This window comes from Mizuhopecten yessoensis, unplaced genomic scaffold, assembly GCF_002113885.1.
Source record: "Mizuhopecten yessoensis strain PY_sf001 unplaced genomic scaffold, ASM211388v2 scaffold9847, whole genome shotgun sequence".
NCBI lineage: Eukaryota > Metazoa > Mollusca > Bivalvia > Pectinida > Pectinidae > Mizuhopecten > Mizuhopecten yessoensis.
The window spans coordinates 1,849,876-1,871,883 of NW_018408252.1; the positions used below are offsets into that span (position 1 = coordinate 1,849,876).

Here is a 22,008-nt window from a genome sequence, read left to right on the forward strand (position 1 = left end):
GTGTGCTGGATATGTATTGTGTTTATTATACAACCTTGCAATGTGATACAACAGGCCAACTCGTTTTCCTCGAACCTACAAAGGTTGTTTTGCTATACACGTGAATGGACGAGAACAAGCGAAGATAGGCTGTCGCCGTTATCCAAGCATTTTGTTAAAAAGCAACAAGCTCATACCAACGTTTGAACGAAACGTCATTCGAACTTAAACATACACATGGTTAAACAAGTGGTAATTGGAAAACACCCCAAAGCAACAGTGCCCTCAGTTGTGGTTTCTGGCCTCGGGGTAAAAAATACATTTTCAATATGACCACATAATATCAAAGACTTTGTTTTTTATCTGCATTATGTAGTCTCCTTCCAGACAAAAGAGAAAACGTTTAAACATTAGTATATAAATTAGAAGTAACAATGTGCTTGTTTTATCATTCGCGTTTTTTCGTGTGATGTTACTGTCTGATGTTTGTGCCTTGACGAATAGGAGGATTGACATTTCACGTTGTTATCATTTGTCTGTCTAGGTATTGATTTGTATGATAGGCATCCATCAAGCATTAGTTCTTTCAGATTCAGTATCTATAGTATATACCATACTCTCAGTATTACGCACGAGACCTATATAGATACAAATATGCGTTTCTTGGAAACCAAAGAGGAATGAAATGGCAGACAAATAAATCAGAAATGAATTACAATGTACAGCATACTGGAATCCGTTTTTTCATGGAAAGATCCAGGTCAGTGTAAAAGCTATGCAAACGTAAGATAAAATTTCGAACAACCGCAATATTATGAAATGCACTTAAAATTGATACAACTCAAATCAATATTTCGATATATTGTTAATAAATGTATTTAGCCTGATATTCTTATTTATTTTAAGTATGGTGAAGGTATTCTATATTTAAATATGGCGTATTAATTCGATGGTAATATTTACCTTAAGTACGGTGGAGTAATCTGATAGTATTCTGTATTTAAGCATGATGTATCAATTTGATGGCTACCTTTACCTAAAGTATGGTGCATCAGTTTGATGGTTACCTTTACCTAAAGTATGGTGTATCAATTTGATGGTTACCTTTACCTAAAGTATGGTGTATCAATTTGATGGTTACCTTTACCTAAAGTATGGTGTATCAATTCGATGGCTACCTTTACCTAAAGTATGGCGTATCAATTTGATGGCTACCTTTACCTAAAGTATGGTGTATCAATTTGATGGTTACCTTTACCTAAAGTATGGTGTATCAATTTGATGGTTACCTTTACCTGAAGTATGGTGTATCAATTTGATAGTTACCTTTACCTTAAGTATGGTGTATCAATTTGATTGCTACCTTTACCTAAAGTATGGTGTATCAATTTGATGGTTTCTTTTACCTAAAGTATGGTGTATCAATTTGATGGTTACTTTTACCTAAAGTATACTGTATCAATTTTATATTTATTTTTACTTGGAGTATGTTGTATTCATTTGATGGTTACCTTTACCTAAAGTATGGTGTTTTAATTTGATGGCTACATTTACCTTAAGTATTGTGTATCAATTGGATGGTTACCTTTACCTCAAGTATGGTGTATTAATTTGATGTTTACCTTTACCTAAAGTATGTTGTAGTAACTTATAAGAAGATCAAGTTTTATAATGGTTGCCAAACCGTGTAAAATAACAGTTAAATAAAAATGAAGAAAAACGTCAGACTTCAATTCTGAAGCCTCGTTATGACAGGGAAGTTTAAAATTTAAGAATAGCAGGATCGTATTCCTATAAATTATGTCGATACATCAATACCTGGGTTTATAGTGCCTTTGAAGAACTAAGACCCAAAGGTTGCAAAACCAAACTTCTGACAGTGATGTTAAATGACACCTAAAATGCCTACTTTAGTTCTTGATATATATTTCATGATCCTGAAAAAATGGCATTGCATAACATTCGGAACAAATAAAGGAATTTGTTTTCATCTTCTTTCCTTGTTTACCTTTGTATCACCTGACATAAAAACTTGTTAAATGTTGAAATGTTGATAAAAAGACATGACATGCTGTTCTGTTAAAAAAAATACAATGTTTAAAAGTTAAAATATTGATCGTAGTCTACATTGAAATTCCTCAATACACTGGAGAGCTCTAAAACATATGTACTGTATTTAGTAAATCAAAGAATGGCAGCACGAAGAATACATTTAAAGAACAATGTCACAAAGGGAACAGTATGTTTGTTTGCCTATCCTTCTATAGGTGCCGTCTACATGTGATAAATGATAGACTGACACATATTGTGTTGTTCTGCGTGTTTGAGAGAAAGAATCGAACTTGATATCACGTGATCGAATATCTCACATAATCAAAAACATAGTGCTTTAATGTACCCTTTCTATAACATTGCAGTCAGTAAACGGTAAAGCGGTAGTATTTCACAGATAATTCATTTTTCCATACTCGTTCCCCAACTTGAACTAAAAACGATAAAACTGTCCCCGCCAATTCGTTGCGCTTTTGATAAAGAGTCAGTGATGACTCTAACCTTTAACAGTGTTTCGTCAATGTTAAGTTGCGCAAATATTTTTGTTACATTCTATTGATGCTACTGTATAAGTTTAAATATATACGTGTCAATACACCCAGACAGGTTAAATATATAAAAAATACGTGTTCAACCTTAAGATGCTTCTAGTATCGAACCATCTTCAAAATTGATAGTTTTCTTCTATGCCATCAGTTATGGTGATATCGATGACATCGACTTGATCTGCCGTTTCTATAGCTACGTTTCGGAACTCTGAATTTACCTTTCGTACCATTTTATACAATTTCTATGGCTTCTAGTGTTTAGATTACTACACACCGTTTACACTCATTGTACTGTATGCCCCTCTAAGGAAATTCTGTGATCTTAGTCTTTGAATTATACAATTAGCCCCCAGCCTTTAGATGTAGGGTATTTTTAGGTATTAGGATTTTCGAGATGGATGCGTCCTATTGACCCATTGGCTATTACACTGGTGTTTTCTACGGGAGAGGCTTCGGCCAATATTGAACACATTTTATCAACCTTCATGACCTAATTTCCACCTACGAGATTTGTATGCCTACTTTGATCAATGACTGTAAACAACATTCCTGGATATGTAGGGAAAACCATGTCAGGTTCACCATGTGGTTCCGGAAACCTTCCCGGAAAACCAGGTTTCTCCAGGAAACCTTCCCGGAACACCAGGTTTCGCCAGGAAACCTTCCCGAAACACCAGGTTTCTCCAGAAAACCTTCCCGGAACACCAGGTTTCTCCAGGAAACCTTCCATTTGCTTAGATGTCTTCAATACATTCCGCTAACAAATTTCAACGTTTTCTCATACCTACCTTGTAGGGACATCTTAGATACTGTTCTTTTCTGACTGCTTATTTGTTTTTGTAGTAAATCACTCACTCACTCTCGTTAAAATATTTTTTGTTTACATACATAAAATTAAAATAAATACTTTAACATAGGTTTCGGATCACCTCATTCAAGCGACTTTCAAGGTTAGAAATCTTCAAATCGTAGATACTTGAGTCATTTCAGAAATTTTTCAATAAGGTTTGGAAATATATGTGTATGTTGTATTTGACACTCGAAATATGTACTAACAGAACCGGTGTGTTGCATCAATAAAAACAAAGGACAAGGGCAAATGCAGCCCACAATAAAATCGACGATTGGTTATTGGAAATAGGAAAGGTCAAGGTAAAAGTATTGATCGATATCTCACAGGCAATGAACACATGTAAAGCCATTCGCGACAAATGAGACAATGACGCGTATTAAAAAAGATGCCCATGGGTCCTATATCATTTACAGGTATAAGCAAAAATTTAAGAATGATGAAATGTTGAGCTAAGAGCAATGTTGGTGATATGGGATTTCATTATTAATGTGACAAGCCTTCAACCCTTCGAGATACAGGTCGAATGTCATATTACTATAGGCATTTTGAAGTTTTTTTTGTAGTTGTCGATTCCTCTGATTCCTCTGTTGATGAATATCAGATGATGAAATTTTAGTTCTGGTAGGATTTTACCCCTAGCAATACCGCATGCAAAATATTAAGACACTTGCAATTGTTAACATGACGTTTAGTTTGTTTTTCCCCCCAATTAAGTTTAGACGTTTGAGCTAGAATGCAGGTCAACGTGTTCTATTTTAACATTATTAATATTCCTTTGACCCAGGAAGATACATTTTCTTCACATAGGTCTCTTGATTGATCAGTACATATATCTTGGTTCCATACCTTGAGTTTCTTGAAAAGAAGTTTTTAAACGTTAAACACCGCGTATCACAAAGATTACCATGAGGGTATTTGACAGCAAAGGAGTCTGTGGATTCCCTGTAAAACATAAAGCTTTTAGAGGGAATCACAGACGTTCCAACATGTATACCATGCTTCAAGTGTAATTATTTATGATTTATACAGGAATAACAAAATCTGGAGTGGGGCACTTGAACAGAAATATGTTAATACTTAAGTTCAAGTTTGTGGCGTTTATTTTGAAGCAAGCCCCATCTTTTTGGGTTCTTTGTACACCTTATTATAAAACTTAACACAAAGATGTATAAATATGTTCGATTTCTGGCATTTAGAATAAATGCTCATTTTCGACAATTTAAGTGTTTGTTATTTTATCGACAAAAAACATAATAGAGTATAACCTGTGTGTGCTGTTGGGTTTAGTGCAGACTAAACACGATAATATAAGAATGTCATTATCATGCAATACTTATTTACTCGACAGAACGGCGGCGTGTTATATGTTTTCGCACAAGCAAGATAAATATGGCACCGGAAATTTCGCAAAGGTATCAAGTACTGAGTTTTGAGCGAGATTTTTTGGTCATAATAACTAAACGAAACGAAATGTAAAACGAATCTAACAAGATTTAAAAAATAAACGTAGTATGTAGTTTTGAATGAGTTGTCCTTGTCATAACTACGAGAAAAAGCGCAGTCTCAGAGAGACAGGTATGAGAGAATGTCTGTGGATGCTTTATATATGCTATCATACACTTTTTTTTCTTTTTTTTTTCTCTTTTTTTTTCTTTTTTTTTTTAGTACTCAGTATTAGCTCAAATTATGCCTATCATATGCTTTCATACACATTATGGTAATCCTAGACCTTATTATTGACCTGATCCAATGTTCTTAACCCTTTACCCCATATATAACTTTAGTAGACTCTACCATGCATTGATCTGAATGAGTCCATTTTGGTCTACAGTGATGAAAGGGTTAACTAGTGTTGAAACAGATGCGTAGGTGCGTAAACCCATTTATTTTTCAATTCCCAAAAAGGTGTACTGTTAAATTTCAAATTAAATAATCTGTAAAGTGTGTTTATTATAAACTGAGCCACTACTTAAAAGAGATAACTGTGGCCATCAAGGTTACAGTTAACCTAGGGGACTTAAAAAATCCATCAGCAGAGTCTACCACATTTTCTCTTGGAAGATGAACAAGAACGAACAATGACATTCACAATGAAGAGTAACTGAGGAATAATTAATATATCGATATAAAGGATGCTTAAATGTCGAACTGATTTTTATAAAGTGTACGTTCTCACATCAAAATGTTCTCCCGTGTACAGATTATTTAATAATGGCATATTTTACGGGTTCGAGAGAAAAACGAGTTCTGGAAACTCGGGGTTAATGGCTTATTACCATCGATAAAATACATCTATGTGGTCATTTATTTTCAACTGTAATACACGTGCGGGATTCAGTTTTGTCGACAAGGATTGATATAAGTATTTCACGTTTGACGAAGTAGCCCATTATACCAAGTATATGACCCAATATCGTATGCCTACAATGTCACACAGGGTGTCTAATAGTCCTTTAGTTTGCTAAACGATGGGTCATACATTATCAGAATGTTGATGATCACATTTAAAGGCTTGTAAGCAATGTTAAGTTATTGCATTACAGTAACTTAACAGAACCAACGAACTTTTCACTTAACACCGATAAAAAGACAACAGTATTTAACTATCACGAAACTAAGGGAAGTACAGCAATTCTTGGGAAAATTCGGTTGCTCTTGAAAGGTCGAAATGTTCTGCACGCAATGTGAAACCCGCCATAAAGTATCCCGTCAATTCTCCAACAACAAGGATCTAAGACAAACTGAACGAGTATTTTTTAACCCTGATAGACAATACAGTGACATAGTTGTTGAACAAGAGGCCCAAAGGGCGTGTTTGTAATGACGATTGTAAATATTCTAAACGCAACAGGCACTTGAGTAGCGATTCACCTGTAACATGTTAATTCGATAGCCAGGAGACGTCCTATAAACAGCTTAGGTCATTTAAGGACGTGCCTCTATATATGCTGTGTAAGCGTGCATGTGTGTGTGTGTGTGTGTGTGTGTGTGTGTGTGTGTGTGTGTTGGAGGCAGGGTGTGTTGAGGTAAGTGCTTCCTTGTGATAACGTGGATCTAATGCCGACTTTATATTGCTATCTAACTCAAATACCGTACCGAAGGGTGCCAGCACAGCATTCCACCCGGTCACATTATACTGACAATGGATGAACAGTTGTTGCCATCATCCGTAATACTGAACGTTAAGCAGGGAATGACAACTACCGTTACATGTACCATTATTAAGGATTTCTATATGCCCCGGCCTTGAGACAGAACCCATTGCCTTCCTCACCTGGGCGAACGTTCCACATCAAAGCCAAAAGGTATGTACATGTCTAGCCAAGCAAGGCGCTAGGAAAGTAAAAGGTAGTTAGAAGTAGAGAGAAATATAAAGATCCCAAGTATTGCAATGGATGCAGCAGATTTATCAAGGTCCCTTTTGTGGCCCCAAATAGAGGTCACTAAAGCAAATCCACAATTCGGCAGGGAGTTTTTACATTAGTCGCCTCTTACGATAGATGCAGTGGGTAACAGCGGGTATAATATTTTCTCAATCCCCGACCTGCAGGGGTGGCCAGGAAAGGTGGATGTGTTTCTTCTGAAGAAAGTAAAATTAAATATCATGATATCTCTTAACATTAACAATGCATTGCTCTTAAATAACGTAACAAATCATTGTAATGATGTAAAAGATCGATTGCCAAGACGAACAGAAACAGAAAACACTTCATGGCTCAAATAGCAGGTGCAATAGAGAAAACAGTGGACCTTATGACACCAGTATTGCAAAGCCCAACATCACATACTCCTACATGTACCACAGTGATCGTTAACGCACTGACTAAGGAAGCTAAGTTCGCTGACTGTGTGTCCGAAACCATTAATGGAATCTGGACACGCTGTCGGTGAATTCTCACTAAAGTCTCCTTATAGTTCTAGTGTCGGCAGACATGATATTTTGACGATATCACTGGTATATTACGTGTCCCTGGCTGACATAAATCGCCTGTTTCCTATTAGGTTTTCCTAGAACAAGTCATAAAGTAAAAAACGATTACGGGATTAGTGGGTTAAATACTCATTAGTCGCCTTTTACCGGATGTGGATTCGCGTAAAAATCTTATTCACTTTGCCTAAGGTCGTTGAAGACCCACGTTCATTTTTGTATTCGACGAGAAATACAACGACGGGTATAAGACGTACCTGATATCGCCTTGTTCTAGAAAATTTGTTTCATCTATTTTTTCTTCATTGTTTTTCGATTTTGTTCTTTATTCATTTAGTTGACGCTGTGTTGTATTTTTGTTCAGTTAATTTAATACATAAACTCTATCTAGCATAGTTTTAAAATATAGTATTCCATTCAACAAAACTTCAATATGACTGTTGATATTTCAATACCAAAATTATATTCCAAAATTAGACATTATCATAAATTGTCAATTAAAACGTTTACGTTGACTTGGAACCAGTTGGCCATGCCTCCACAGTCTAGAAGCACGAGCTAACTGTTCGAAAATGCGGATGCTTTGTGACAAATACATGTTACTATAAATAAATGAGTGTGATACATTTTAGTATATGTTTTTATATAGTACCCTCCTCCCATACGAAATCCAATAAGAAACATACACAAATAGGTACTGGTCAGTACTTTCATGACGCATTTGAATATAAATGCATAAACCTTTTTTTCAGGTAGATAACTCTTAACACAAATTTTAGCATTATGTTTAAGGTAGCATACACCCTTAAGTATGTTTCAATGCTTAAATATTTTATTGGTTATATTTGCTTTCGCCAACTCTTTGTCGTTCATTCCTGATACACAAGTATATTTGATCTATAATTGTGTTCATGTGATCGTTAGATAGACTTTTTTGACTATCCACATAAATCTCGGATCTCGACCAAAACTGCCAAACTGAGAACAAGACACGGCATTTTATAAGGTGTTGAGATTAGACAGTCATCAAAACGTGTTATATTGAAAATATTATATGCGATTAAACCGGAAACGCATCAAACAATTTTAAGTGGAAAATAATTGTAACAAAATAGGATACAACTCAATATCTTTACAATATTTCAACGCTAAAATTGCGAAAAGAACAATAAACGTTGAAGCAATTACGAAATATTGACATTTGCAGAAGTAATAAGTTATCAAGATGAAAATACGTGAAGAGATATTTTCAAATTATATTTGATTAATTACATCAGTTTCTTCAAAGACACCGGAAAAGGCAAAAACACTATAATTTCACATCACAGAGTTCGGGTTTCCATTTCTCTATGTAGCAAAATAGAAGAACGTGAATTGAATGTAAAAAAAAATAACATACGAAGAGGGATAAAACTCAATGTAATGAAAAGGTAATCGTCTTTAAGAAGGGAATAAAGACTCGCAGGATACATTTTCTAACCTCATGCCTGAAACGGCAGACGTTTCAGTATGAATTAGGTCCGTCAAGTTATGTGATTGTTTTTATTTAGCTGTCAATAAAATACAAGTGTGACAAAGTCTGACAGAAACATTCTAACTCAAAAGGAATTAAATAAAGCTTAATGAAAAACGAAATATGCTCTTCCTAAGCATTTATGACACTATACAAGTGACTTATCTTAAGCTAGACGTTACAGACTGAATAGGAAATACGTGTTTTAAAAATGGCCCGTTTGGTTCTTACAGATACGTCCGCTTTAAATCAATGCTGTAGTTTAGGGGAACAAAATTCATTCATCGTTTTTCCACTGTAAAGAAGAAACTAGTATATTTATTATGACATCTAGGGATTTGTAGTATCGTTCCGTTTTTGGAATTACTTTATATTATGTAAATCCGCAATATGCATGTAACCGGAAGGAGAGTAAATACAAAGTAGTGTCATGGGTGACATACATGTGTTGGCCTAGTCTATCCGTGCCGTCTAAAACATTATACACGACATAACATCACAGGATCAGGCCAACAAATAACGTTTCAAAGACATTGTCCATGAAACAGAAGCCGCTAAGCCATTAAGCACACCTGGTCTTATTCTCTTTGTTTTAAAAGGATAGCATTTGTTTACATTTTGCTCCAGTTTCGTCAGTTTTGATTTTGTTTTTATTGTGCACCTTTATGTATTTTTCTTGTTTACTTTGACATCCCATAATTTTATGAAAGCAACGATCGAACAACAACCAATACAAAAAAACTCCTGAAGTAAAATGTTACATTTTTTTACGAATTCCCTCTAATAGCAACATCCTGATTTCGTGATAAAAAAAAAATCTGCTCGATTATAAGTAAAAAATATCTACTTCGTTCTACAATAGTTCTCTTTGATGTGACCTGCACCTTATGAATTGACAAAGGGATGAAACCTTTACATATAATTGAAACAGGGAAGAACAAATACACGCTATGGAGCAAACAGGTATGAATTAGTTATATATCATATTGAGATAAACTCCTTAATGAATTATTCAGTCTAACGACGATGTTGACGCCGTCTACAAAAACAACATAATGCGTTCTGCAGATCGAACAACCACGCTGCTTACCGTGCCATGAGATGAGGTCTGATTCCACAGCATATATTTGTAATTTGCAAGCAAAGTAGAAGATAATCTTGACTGAATCTACGCACTGGAAACCGTTATTCCAATGAACTATTTTTATCACAAATGTTTCTTGGTGCTGATTACATCTTGGCAATGACATTATTAGAGATTGCACGACACCGCTAGGCGGTATTTATACATGCGAGGTAACCAGAAATTCATTATTAAGTCCTTACGGAGAGCAATTTCCAATAAAATAAGTACATGATTAGTACTGGTTTGTTTTGACGCGTAAGTACTACGATCGATACCAATGCAACACACAGAGCCGAGGATACTTGATGTTGGTTTACGACCATTCGTGTAGATGTTGACATCAAGTACAAGGCGCATCGTTGCGTGATATTGATGTTGTAGATGACCTCAATTTCAATCAGCCAATTCTCAAAAAAAAATATCTATTAAATTCTTTTATGTGAAAATAACTGAAAAGTAAGAAGCAGTTCCTGGAATTTTCAATCAAGAAAAACTTCGATTTGTCATCTTCATTCATATGGTATGATGCGTTGTTTTAAGCCTGCAAATGTCGCTACGTACATATTGCTAAAAGCTAAAAGTATCATAAACTCTTGAGGTCTGAACATTGGAAAATATTGATGTACATAACTGTATAATGTAATGGAAGAACAGATATGTACAATCGTGACAGCGTCAACACACAACGGTGACTGAAAGTCGGTAAGTATAAGAACAATCAACAGGAACTGAGGAGACGCCAAAACAAAAGGAAGGACATTGATTGATATCTGTCATAAAAACACGTAGAATTAGGAAAAACACGTAGGTTACCTTTCATAATGAATACTCCATACCGGTAAATTTTCGACCAGTAAAAACTTCATCCTTCGACTGTAAAATCCATTTTCGCCGAATTTTAAATTCGCACTTCGCATTTAATTACTATGCATATAATGTTGTTTACAAATGTTCACGGCAATGGTACATTCGCCCTCATAACGGAGAGCAAAAAAGGCAAACATTAAACTGCAGCGAAAAATTATAGGTAAACAGTTTATGCAACATCTATTAACAGGATTCGTGGCATTGCTATGGTCTTTTGGTACCCCGCCTAATTATAGATGTCGTTACATCTGTTAAAATTGACATTTCTAAACACTAATGTTGTGTTTTGCTTAGATAAATCCAGTGCTGTACTTGATATCTAGCCTTTTCATACATTGGAAATCACTTTCACGTTTCATACTTGTTGTATGTTTATTATCCAAGCCTCAGCTTCAGGAAAAGCCTGAAAATTCCACTTGAATGAATGAAAATAAACATTATCATTCGTTTGTACTTTTCTTCATTGAAATCTTCGAGAAATATCGCAAAAATACGTATTCGTTTTAATTAAGTGTTTTACGGCACTACTGATATAATAATAAATCAAAGTTCGTATAAACCGCTTTTTCACAAACTAGTTCGTAGGTCGTCTCAAAGTGATTCACATAGTGTTATCAATTGTTAAAGAGCCTTTGCAACCAGCCAATAACTTTCTCAATCTGTGGAGCATACAGCCGGTCCTGCAATTTCGGCGCTCACAGCTAGCATTAACAATTCTAGCACTCAAAGATACAACACAGTGCTGTGACGTGGCTCGAATCCGAAACCATTTGGTCGCGAGCCCGGCGTGCTACCACTAGAATACCGTTCCTCCTAAATGTATAGGTTTAACAGTATAGAGAATACCTACATAAATTGTCTCAGACAACCAATTTCACACACACTCGTATGTTAACATATTACGAGAGTAATTGTAGCGTTGAGTTACTGCTTATAATCTAGAGTTATGACGTGGTTTCGCTAAGGAATTCACTTACTGGAACAACGCATTTACCATCCTCCCTTATAGACAACACAATCTTGGGATTTGAGTTTGATTTGGTGAGACAGTAAGGATTTGCACATTACAAAGTGTTTGTGTCTATGCTGTAATTGAATTCTTACCAAAACTCTCGCTAAACTGACAATTCGGGAAATGATTAGGTTAAGTGGGAATTTACGGTGTCATTTCCTTTTGTGATGCTCTCTCTCCCAAGTTCCTGTTCTGGTTGTTGTATAAAAGTATAAAATGTCAGCTTTGATTTTGTCACTGTGATTAGAAATGTGGGATATTTTGTTTCTATTTTGTATGTATTAACTTTGAATAAGGAATTTGCCTTTGTGTGATGCCAATTTTAAATGTTTGTGTTGGGTTTAAGGACTATGATTTTGAATTGTGTTTCTGTATGCTGACTGCGCAATAAACAGTTGATTTTTCTGTTTAAATTCTGATATATTACAATGACTATCGTTGCTTAACTTATCAAAATATATTCCGATATAAATAAATGCATACCTCAATAATTTCGCAAAGTGTTACTTTCGTGTCGATATGCCGATATGGAACGAATTGCCGGTGTAGAAATTTCGGGTTACACCGTGAAAAAGTTGAAAGTTGAAAGTTGTTAATTTCTATCAGGAACGCAACAAATTCACAGAATTATATAAAACGTTTTTATGATAGCGTGGAAAGAGCAAAAAAATTGACAACCGCGAAATACTATACACCGGGAACTTAAGCCGCAGTTTAATTTTCGCCATTTTCGCGAATTTATCATGACAGCTAATACCGGTACAAAGTAAACTATATTTAGAAGCTAAATGTGTAGGCCAAAAATTAATACTGGGCGAACACGTTTCTGTTATGGTGACGGGCGAATGTTCAACAAGGCAAAAGTGTCCCCGTATAGAGTATACGATGTTCGATGTTATACATATTATATAAGAATCAGAGTTGCTTACGTCTAGACTTGTATACCATGTAAGTGAGTTAGTAGGATTTCGTAGGGTTTTATTTATATATTTGATTGCCATGGTCCTAAATATGTAGTTGAGCCCCGAAGTTTTGTCAGCAATTCTATTTAAGATAACTGTATTTAAGATAACTGTATTTAAGATAACTGTATTTAAGATAATTTAATTTAAGATAAAGCGATATAACTTCGGTTGCTATACCTAAGGCTAAGAGATACCTAACCTCGATATGTACATACTTTTGAAAGAGTTCCATCCAAGGAAACACGGAGAATATCAACGTACTGCGAAGTACATTTGACCTCGATTATTAGTGACGTCATAATTGAAAGGTTCACAAATGAACTGTTGTAGTTATGAAATATTAAATCATTAGTGCTGAGGGAATAAACTCCAGCATAATTCACAGATATAATATATAGGTAGCATTTAAGTCTAATGTATTGGAAGGTACGATACAAAGATCGTACAAAATAAATATATCGTCGGTTTCAACATGTTGTAAAATGTATGCCATTCTCTATCGTTCGGTGACGTTCTGATTAAATGCATCAATAATGTACGGACTGAACCCTGTCAAAGTACAACCATGGCAATAGAAATTATAATTACCAATAAATATAAAAGATCTAAGTAATCGATAACTGATTGTGTCATGATATTTGAGGTTTTAAATCGATAACCATGATCTTACTTCGGCGTTATGTGGCCACATTGTGAACATCTTTCCAAATTAATATAACGTACGTAGAGAATGGTGACCAGTCGATAAATAATTAAAATGTTTGGGTATGGGACCATTTTATTCTTTTCTGTGTAAGACGTGACAGTCCACTTAAAAAACCACACTGAGTACATCTATCTTTGAATCAATCATTCAAGTGATAACGATTGCCAGCGAGCTGTTCCGTCAATATAGTTTTCTTGTCGATACGCGCAGAAAACACAGTAATTCTCAGAGAACATGTTTAATCTGATTGGTGTTGACAACATATTTAGATTGTCACTTTAAGGACATGAGCTTCATGGTAGGTATTGAATATAGAATGAGCTCCATGTTCAAAGAGAAAATATATGTCTATTGCTCAATGACTTGAAAAAAACACTTCAGAACTTATTGCTCATAGACTACTTTCCTGTAAGCGCTGTGTTTTATCACTACGATAGTCAAATTAAACCACAGTTCCATGATATGTGGGTGCGAGGAGTCTCGGTAGAGAGTCATGGAAAGATAAGAAGGTTAACAAGGAAGGATACTTTTTAATAATATTTTTATTATGCATTTTTACAGTATAAGCCAAACACCATTGTTCGAAGAGTACCAATAAATAATTCAATTCTTGCTTCACGCCATATGCAGATAATTACCTTAAGATATCAGGTTATACAATTGTAAGCGTCAAACTTATGTTCAATAGTATTTATTCCATGCAGAACAAAAACACTTTTGCAAAAACAGAAGAACATGTTTTCACAACGTATAAGTGTTTTAGAAGCGACTTTCCTCCATTGTTTTTTTATCAAACAAAATTTGGGAACAATTTAGACATTGATTTTCATTCTTTCGAATTTTCAAACCCATTCTGGAGTCCTGCATGTATATGGACGAAAAGGTCGTATAGTGCTGTTAATTCTGATGTTGCTTGGTTTCCTCCAGTGATTACTAATGTTTTTGAGTGCATGCTTCATTACCTTGTGCTTCAGTGATTATATCCTGTTGTTTAGACTAATGTTACATCAAAAGTCTAGCTTTTTTATAGTAACGTTAAATAATTTAGGAAAAAAATCATAAAAGATGGTTTTTCCATCCAATTCGGTATGTATCGTGTAATTGTGTTTGTTTATTGAATAAAATACCGAGTTGAGCACTAACAGGGTGTGTGTTCGTGTTCCGTCTTACACAAAAAAGAAAAAGAAAAAAAGACAGACTTGTGCAGAGCCACAAGACCTTATTTAATATATCGTGTATATTAGGCTACTTCCATTATGACACTAAAGCTAACGTTAATTAGTATATATGTGTGTGTTTTATCGAAAAACGACAACGAAACAGATCTGTGCATATAAGAGAGCTCTTGTTTCATTATGATTAATTTTCTGCAGCTTTTTACCGCTTCCACTATGAGAGTCAAACAAATGATTTAACGTAAATATGTTATATATCATAAACCGTAAGCAGATAGGTTTGTGCAAGGACATTAAGAAACGCATCGACCGCATTTAATTTCCTGTAGCTTTATATACCTACCACTTCGACAGCCAAACGAAATGGTGTATAGTCGTACACCCACACGGAGAGATTTGTGCAAGGATAAGAAAGGCATGGTTCAAAATACATAGCATCGTGTTAATTCTGATAACTACCCCGCGACAGTTTAACCAGAGGTTGAACATATTTTTGTGTGAGAAACTCTTAAAAACAACAAAAAATATTAAGTTGAATAATAAGTTTTCTGTAGCTTTTTAAGAGGGTCACAATCACACATTTACAGTCAGTTTTATGCGTGTGCTTCACCTACAACAGAGAGCAGACAGACCCTGACAAAGACTAGAGAATTCAGCATTGACAATATGTTTATATCCTATAGCTATTAGCTACCACCCCTACGACAGTCAAAGCAGCGATGTCAAATACACGAGTGTTCCATTTCAACAAGAAAACAGACAAACGTAAGCAGAGATTAGATAACTCAGGGTTTACAAAATCTCATTTCTCGTAGCTATTAACTACCACCCCTACGACAGTCAAATCAACGATTTCAAATACACGAGTGTTCCATTTCAACTAGCGAACAGACTGACTTGTGCAAAGTCTTAACAACTCATGGCTGTTCAAAATCATGCATAAATGTCTTCTTTACGACTGACTGCAACATATATCAGTAAGGTAGTCAACTTAATGTTGAATGTGATGTGTATATAGTACAACTCTTCAGAGACCTTTAAGCGTTGTGCAAAGACGGAAGAATATAATTTTCTGCAGTTACTACAACCATGACAATCAGGTTACTGTTTAATGACATATCTGAGTGTTTCATCTGTGCAATAAAGACAGATCAACCTTACACAAATGAACTTAATAACATGTAATCGGGATAAAATCCAATAAGAAGACTACAGCACTGGAACATCGAGGCCTGAAGCTATATCTGCACGATCGTCACAACCATGAATATTTTATAAACTGTTGCCGACAGAAAAAATGTAAAATGACAAAGCAATGTCGTATTCAAAATCCATTACACTATTGTATGGCAAACACATTATGATTCTTACTCAGAAAACATTAAACATATTTATGAAATTATAAGGAAACATAATCATAGATACCCGATCTTTATAGAGTAAGGCATTAAACTTAATGATATTATTAAATAATTGATGGTAAAATGTTTATATTTCATACCAGATGACTTTTTCTATTATAGGAATTAAGCATATTTTCAGGCCATGCAATACAAGGTCCAAATTTTCACACTGTGATAATACAAAGTGTTTTTTTATGGTTGAAACTTAGATAGTTTATTATCAATCAATCAAATAGACAAATTGAAACAAGAATTGATTCCGAGTATTTTGGCGCCATCGAACGTTACAGTAGCATGACGTCATTATTCGTTTTGTTTGCCATTGTTATTCATTAAATGTTTTTGTCGGGAAGCTAATAGAATATTAATGCAGCGTTAATGATCGGCAATGTTTCACACCAAAAAAGTTAATTTAGAGATCAATTGTAGGTACATTTGTATGTGGAAAAAAGCAATACCGCACCCATGTGTTTACATGTACCTATCGTCTAAGATTGCACATGTGTATTGCGCGTGTTGATATATTTCAAGAGGGATTCACGGCTGCATATCAATATGTTCGTATGTCATTTTAAAATATTTAATGGCGTGCATGAAGCCTGTCACGAAACATGAACGTGGCACGCTAATGATGATATATTTCTTTTTCAAAATATCTGTAAAAATAAGATGTTGTAACTCTTACGATTCGAAAGCCTAAAATGCGTGATTCAGAAAGTATGTGTATCTCCTTCAGCCATTATTTCGATTCAGTTATCAATACAAGTAATCTATTTCATTTGTATGCTTGACACCAACAAAACATGCCGATAAAGATGACGTAACGACAAGGATATTGGATTAACAAAGAATTCAGATTAGCCAAAAAATTGGATTAACAAATAATTCAGATTAGCAAAAAAATTGGATTAACAAATTAGGATTAGCCTAAATAGCAATGGGATTGACCTAACAAGTAAAAAAAATCCCGCCAATAACGCATCCGCACAACCGAACATGTGTAAACAGCTTACATTCCAAACCAACCAATACCTTGGATAGTACATAAACAGACTTAAAGGGGTAAGCATCAAGACTAGCAAAAATTCAGACACGCAACAAATCCGTACAAATAGGAAGTCGTACTGACAAAGAATTTTGATAGTATTGAAATAATAATTAACGAAGCAATGACTAAAAGACTGTAAAAGTCTTGCATTTCCTTGCATTTGTCTATGCCACAACTTAACCTTATACAAGCGTAGTGTAAATATGTATGCAACAACAGTGCATGCTCTTGTAGCAAACGCAGTCATTAAATAAACTGATATCAATTATGATATTCAGGACTACATGAAACTATACCTGAAGAATAGCAATAAAGAATACATATCAAGTAGACCAACGTTAAAATATGATACGTGATATATGCTATTTCTGTTGGACGATCCTGTGTATTGATATAGAATATTTGTATAGCTAATGCATATTCAATTACCGAAGCATAATGGGTAATGTGTGTCAATACAATCCATTTCATGCCTTGATACAATAATTCAGCTGAATAATAAATGGATCAGTTCCATTCATTGAATTACATGGCGGAAACATTTCAGCCGAAGTGACATAAAATAGTATGAAACTGTTTTTCCATATGAATGTTTCATGTATTTTAGAACTGTCGATCTATCGTGAAAATGTAGGACGCAATAAGTTGAAATTTAATTAATCTCATAAATATTCAAAGCAACTTCTTTGGATCCCAGTGTTCTGAATCATATCGGGATTGTGGCGACTTTATTGGAATTTTCCATGGTTACTTTATAAAAACCATGACACTTTACGCTATTGTCACATCATATGGGAATTTTGCTTATCAATTCATATACTAGATGTCCTTTTTCAGATTCACATAGAATTAGCAGATTTCTTTTAATCCTCAGTTTAACTATTTCAATATTGACGGCTACGATGCAGGATAAGTGAAAATGCTTTTTCTATTGCAACATGGACATCAATTCACAGAGCAATACCACAGCCCTCACAAACAGTGAGTAGGAGGGACAACCTATATTAGACTTTTCCCTACAAAGATCATCGAAAAAACCCATCAAAAAAAAAAAAAAAAAAATGAAAGTTTACATACCATTTCTCGCAGAACATATAATTCTGAAGGCTCATGTGGTGATACTCCGGCCTGCCGAGAAGCGGTGTTAGGTGTGAAAAGATAACCCAATCATGCAGTTACACGGTCAATAAGAAACCAAACCTTCCTAACACATGAAGTAACTTTTAAACTGGTCGATATTTAAATGAGCCATAAATGCACGCACACAAGTTTTCTCCGATACAGTGTTAATGAATTTTCACAACAACAAACTCAATAAAATCGTTTTTCCGCCAACGCACACAAACATTAACAGTAAGACACGAACTGTTGTTAAGACGTCTATGCAACTACTGCAGACACGATTATTTATTTATTTTCGTCGCATTTATTGAATAAATATAAACAACAAATTAGATAAAGTTATTTTCTTTGAGCACTGCAATAACAGAAATTCTGTTAGGAAGCTAAAAATGTTATTAGCCTTTACGCATCTATTACATACTTTTAGAGTACCTGATCATTGACTTGCGAAGATTTGATGAAGATTACGAAAACCTCAACAAACTTAATACAGTGGTACACAAAGTACATAGCCAAAACTGAATTGTAAAACAATTGATATATAGAAGTATTGATACGAGCTTTACTCAACTATCGCAAACAAGATTACAAATTTGTTTGCATCACATTAAAGAAACAAACAAATGTAACAAACCCGATAATGTTAAAAACCATTGATAACCATCTGATTGAGGCTCGACTGGTTTTCTGAATACAGGAAATGTAGGCAACTATGTTATAACACTTCATAGAAGAGCGAGAGAAACAGAACGAAATACGGAAACCCCCAATTCCATACCTGATGATAACGAAGGCAGGAGAGCAATCAAATCCAATGACGTGACGAACTACAGAAAAATCAGAAAATATAAGAAAAAAAAGTTGACAAAATGAATGAACGATACTATGTTAACACTTTGAAGTGATGAGGCATTGTTTGCCATCGTTTTAACCACGTGACTTTAAGAAAACGAGGAAAACAAAGGAGCCTTGATAACCCAGCCTCTGTCGCTCTAAGTAAAGGTGGCTTGATTGATAAACGGCTATATCACAATTGCACAATTTTTTTTTTAAAAGAGTCAATATTTTCCCTAAAAGAAACTGGCTTGTTAAAGTAAATCCGGATTAGGCGTGTCTGTACTAACGAAACTATAATTTACATACGCAAAGTTTGAGTTTAAGAAGAATTGAATAGTGTAGGAATTGTTTTTATCAACCGAAAAGTTCGCACAATAACTGATAATGTGTTAAATGATTGTATTATTCATGATAAGTAAATAAATTTTCATTAGAATTAAAAGTAAAAAGACTCATGATAAAATTAATTATGAATTCACTCACCTGTGAAATGCGGTCAGCCAAGTGTGACAACACGATAAGAAGTAGGTAGGTCCGAGTTGTTAGAATGGCTTACTTTCACGTAACACAATAACAGACCACATGAACGTGCTGCTTGACTTTCGTTTCGCTGATAAATTGTCAGGTGTGTAATCTTAAACAGAACACACGAGCACGTGATTGGGGAAATTCTGTGTCGTCTGCTGCAGAGTAGGAGGACCTAGTCTCACAATTGGAAAAGTTTCCCGCTGAGATCCTGATTATAGGAATTCTTAATTAAAGCGGAACGCAACTCCTTCACAGAGCAAGTGGCGACATAGAGTATCGGGACTTGTATGCTGCTTGCAAGGTAGCAGCGCTACATGTAGTGTTAACTGTAAGTAAGATATACCTCAGTGTTAAACCTTTCACAGGTGATGCTTTTTTCTATATCAAACAGCAATACGGATGTTCGGACAGAACAGCTCGAACGCGTAGATAGAAACTTTGACGGACGTGGAGACAGACAGGTGCGGATCGACACGGCGCATGTAAAGAATATAAAGACGGTTTCTACGCTGCAATCACAGAGGCGCAAAACAGAAAGCATGGATTGGCGGAGAAACACGTGTCTGCCTGACAGTCGATATTGACGGCTTAACTCTGGTCGATCATCTAACAGGACGAACTAAGCGAGGAGCATTGCTTGGCGACAAGCTTTGTTCCTTATACGGCATTACCTATACATTTACTTATTAACTTCCGGGATTCCGATCTCGCTTAGATACATGTGTTAAAAGGCCGTTTGTTACGTCAAATACTCTGATCAGCTATTGGTGTGCCAAGCGTAGAAAGCAAGAAATTATCGGACATTATTTCCATTGTCAAACAGATCGAATAAGGCATAGAATAGTTTTCTGAGTTTGCGGTATTATTCCAGGTTATATGTTATAACATAGAATATTTATATTTTATGATGGCCGAGCGGAGCGAGTGTTAACAAATTCTCTGAAACAATGGTAAAAATGTAGGTTTTTGGTTAAAATGTTGATGTTTGTGTCATGCCTTTCATGTGCATGTAGTTTAGGCGAGCATTTTGGCAATTAAATATACATTTATTTTGTCATAAATATGAACTAAGATTTGACTTTTTGTCTTTTATTGTGAATTTGTATGCATGCATATGAACAAGGGCAACACCTGTTAAAAAGGATATATATATACATGCCAGGCTTTTATGCTAACATTGGTTATTATTCACCTGATAACTTGATGCTAAGGTGGATGCTTTATTGTCTTTGAAATTTTTGAAATTTACATTTTTAACAGGTATAATTTATCACTCCTGGTGATCATGTGTACATGAAACCACAGGTGAAAATACAGGTTTATCTATCATGAAATGGACTCTACCTTTGAAATAGCAATTAACATATATACCTAATTCCAACAGATGGTTTTATCCTCTCTCAACGGACAGGGTGATCACCACACCGTGATATTAGAACAATACAATTAGGTAGACAGCCCGTTGAGCATTCACCACTGACCTGACTAGGGACCCTACTAATATATAAACAAAAGAGGATTAATCCCCTATTGTTTAGAGTATAATTAGTGGACTCTTTGTTTGGGCAACTGCACCCTTAGGCATATATATATATTCAAACTAATGCTTGCCATAGAAAATCATAGTTCACAGGATGGTTGATATTAGAAGAAAATCCCATATGAAAAAGAGGAAAATCTTCAAAAACCTAAGTCCAGATTATTTTTGGACACAGAAAAAGGGTGTTGCCCGGGCAACTAGGGCAACACCCCTGGGTCCGCCACTGTGTGGGCTATCGTGCATATGTCATTGCAAGTTAGCGAACAAATGCTTGCTCTGGACCTCACGCAGACCGTTTCCATTCACCGTGCTTGATTTAAATGATAAAAGAGCAATGCATTTTTATTGACATACATTATGTAGTTTCCTTTTCAGACTTTCTTAAAAGAGACTTTAATACGAATAGACGTTTACGAGAAAGAGGTAATGATTGGACGGCCCCCGTCCGCCCGCTCGCCTGTCACATTAAGGTCCCGTATAACAACCTTACTACAATTACAGATTTTTTATGGAACTTGATTGAAAGATGTATCTTTCCAAACTAGGTCAAGCTCAATGCTGAGCAGATTTTGCTCCTGCAGAATTTATTCGCGTTCTGCAATCTTATTGGTCAATAGTGTCCCTTTCAGTAACTTCCCTAAATGCAATTTATTTTATTCAATTTAATAATACAGGCATACAGTATATATTCAATTTACATACTGCTATTTGATCGGTCGATCTTTCCCTGGTGGTAACTTATATGCATATATGATATAGCTTTGATTAATAAATAAATATGCAACATTTGATATAGCGCCCTATCT

General features: G+C 35.1%; 1 protein-coding gene across 4 annotated transcripts in view; it reads right to left on the bottom strand.

Moving 5' to 3' along the window:
- Positions 1–22,008, bottom strand: part of LOC110458921 (sex peptide receptor-like) — a 332,734-nt gene that overhangs the window by 127,278 nt on the left and 183,448 nt on the right. Inside the window, exon 1 of one of the 4 annotated variants that reach the window (XM_021510900.1) lies at positions 18,253–18,292. The exons of the other annotated variants lie outside the window; for them this stretch is intronic. The gene's annotated coding sequence lies outside the window, so the exon portion shown is untranslated. Of the gene's footprint in view, positions 1–18,252; positions 18,293–22,008 lie in introns of those variants that run through there. 4 annotated transcript variants of the gene reach the window in all.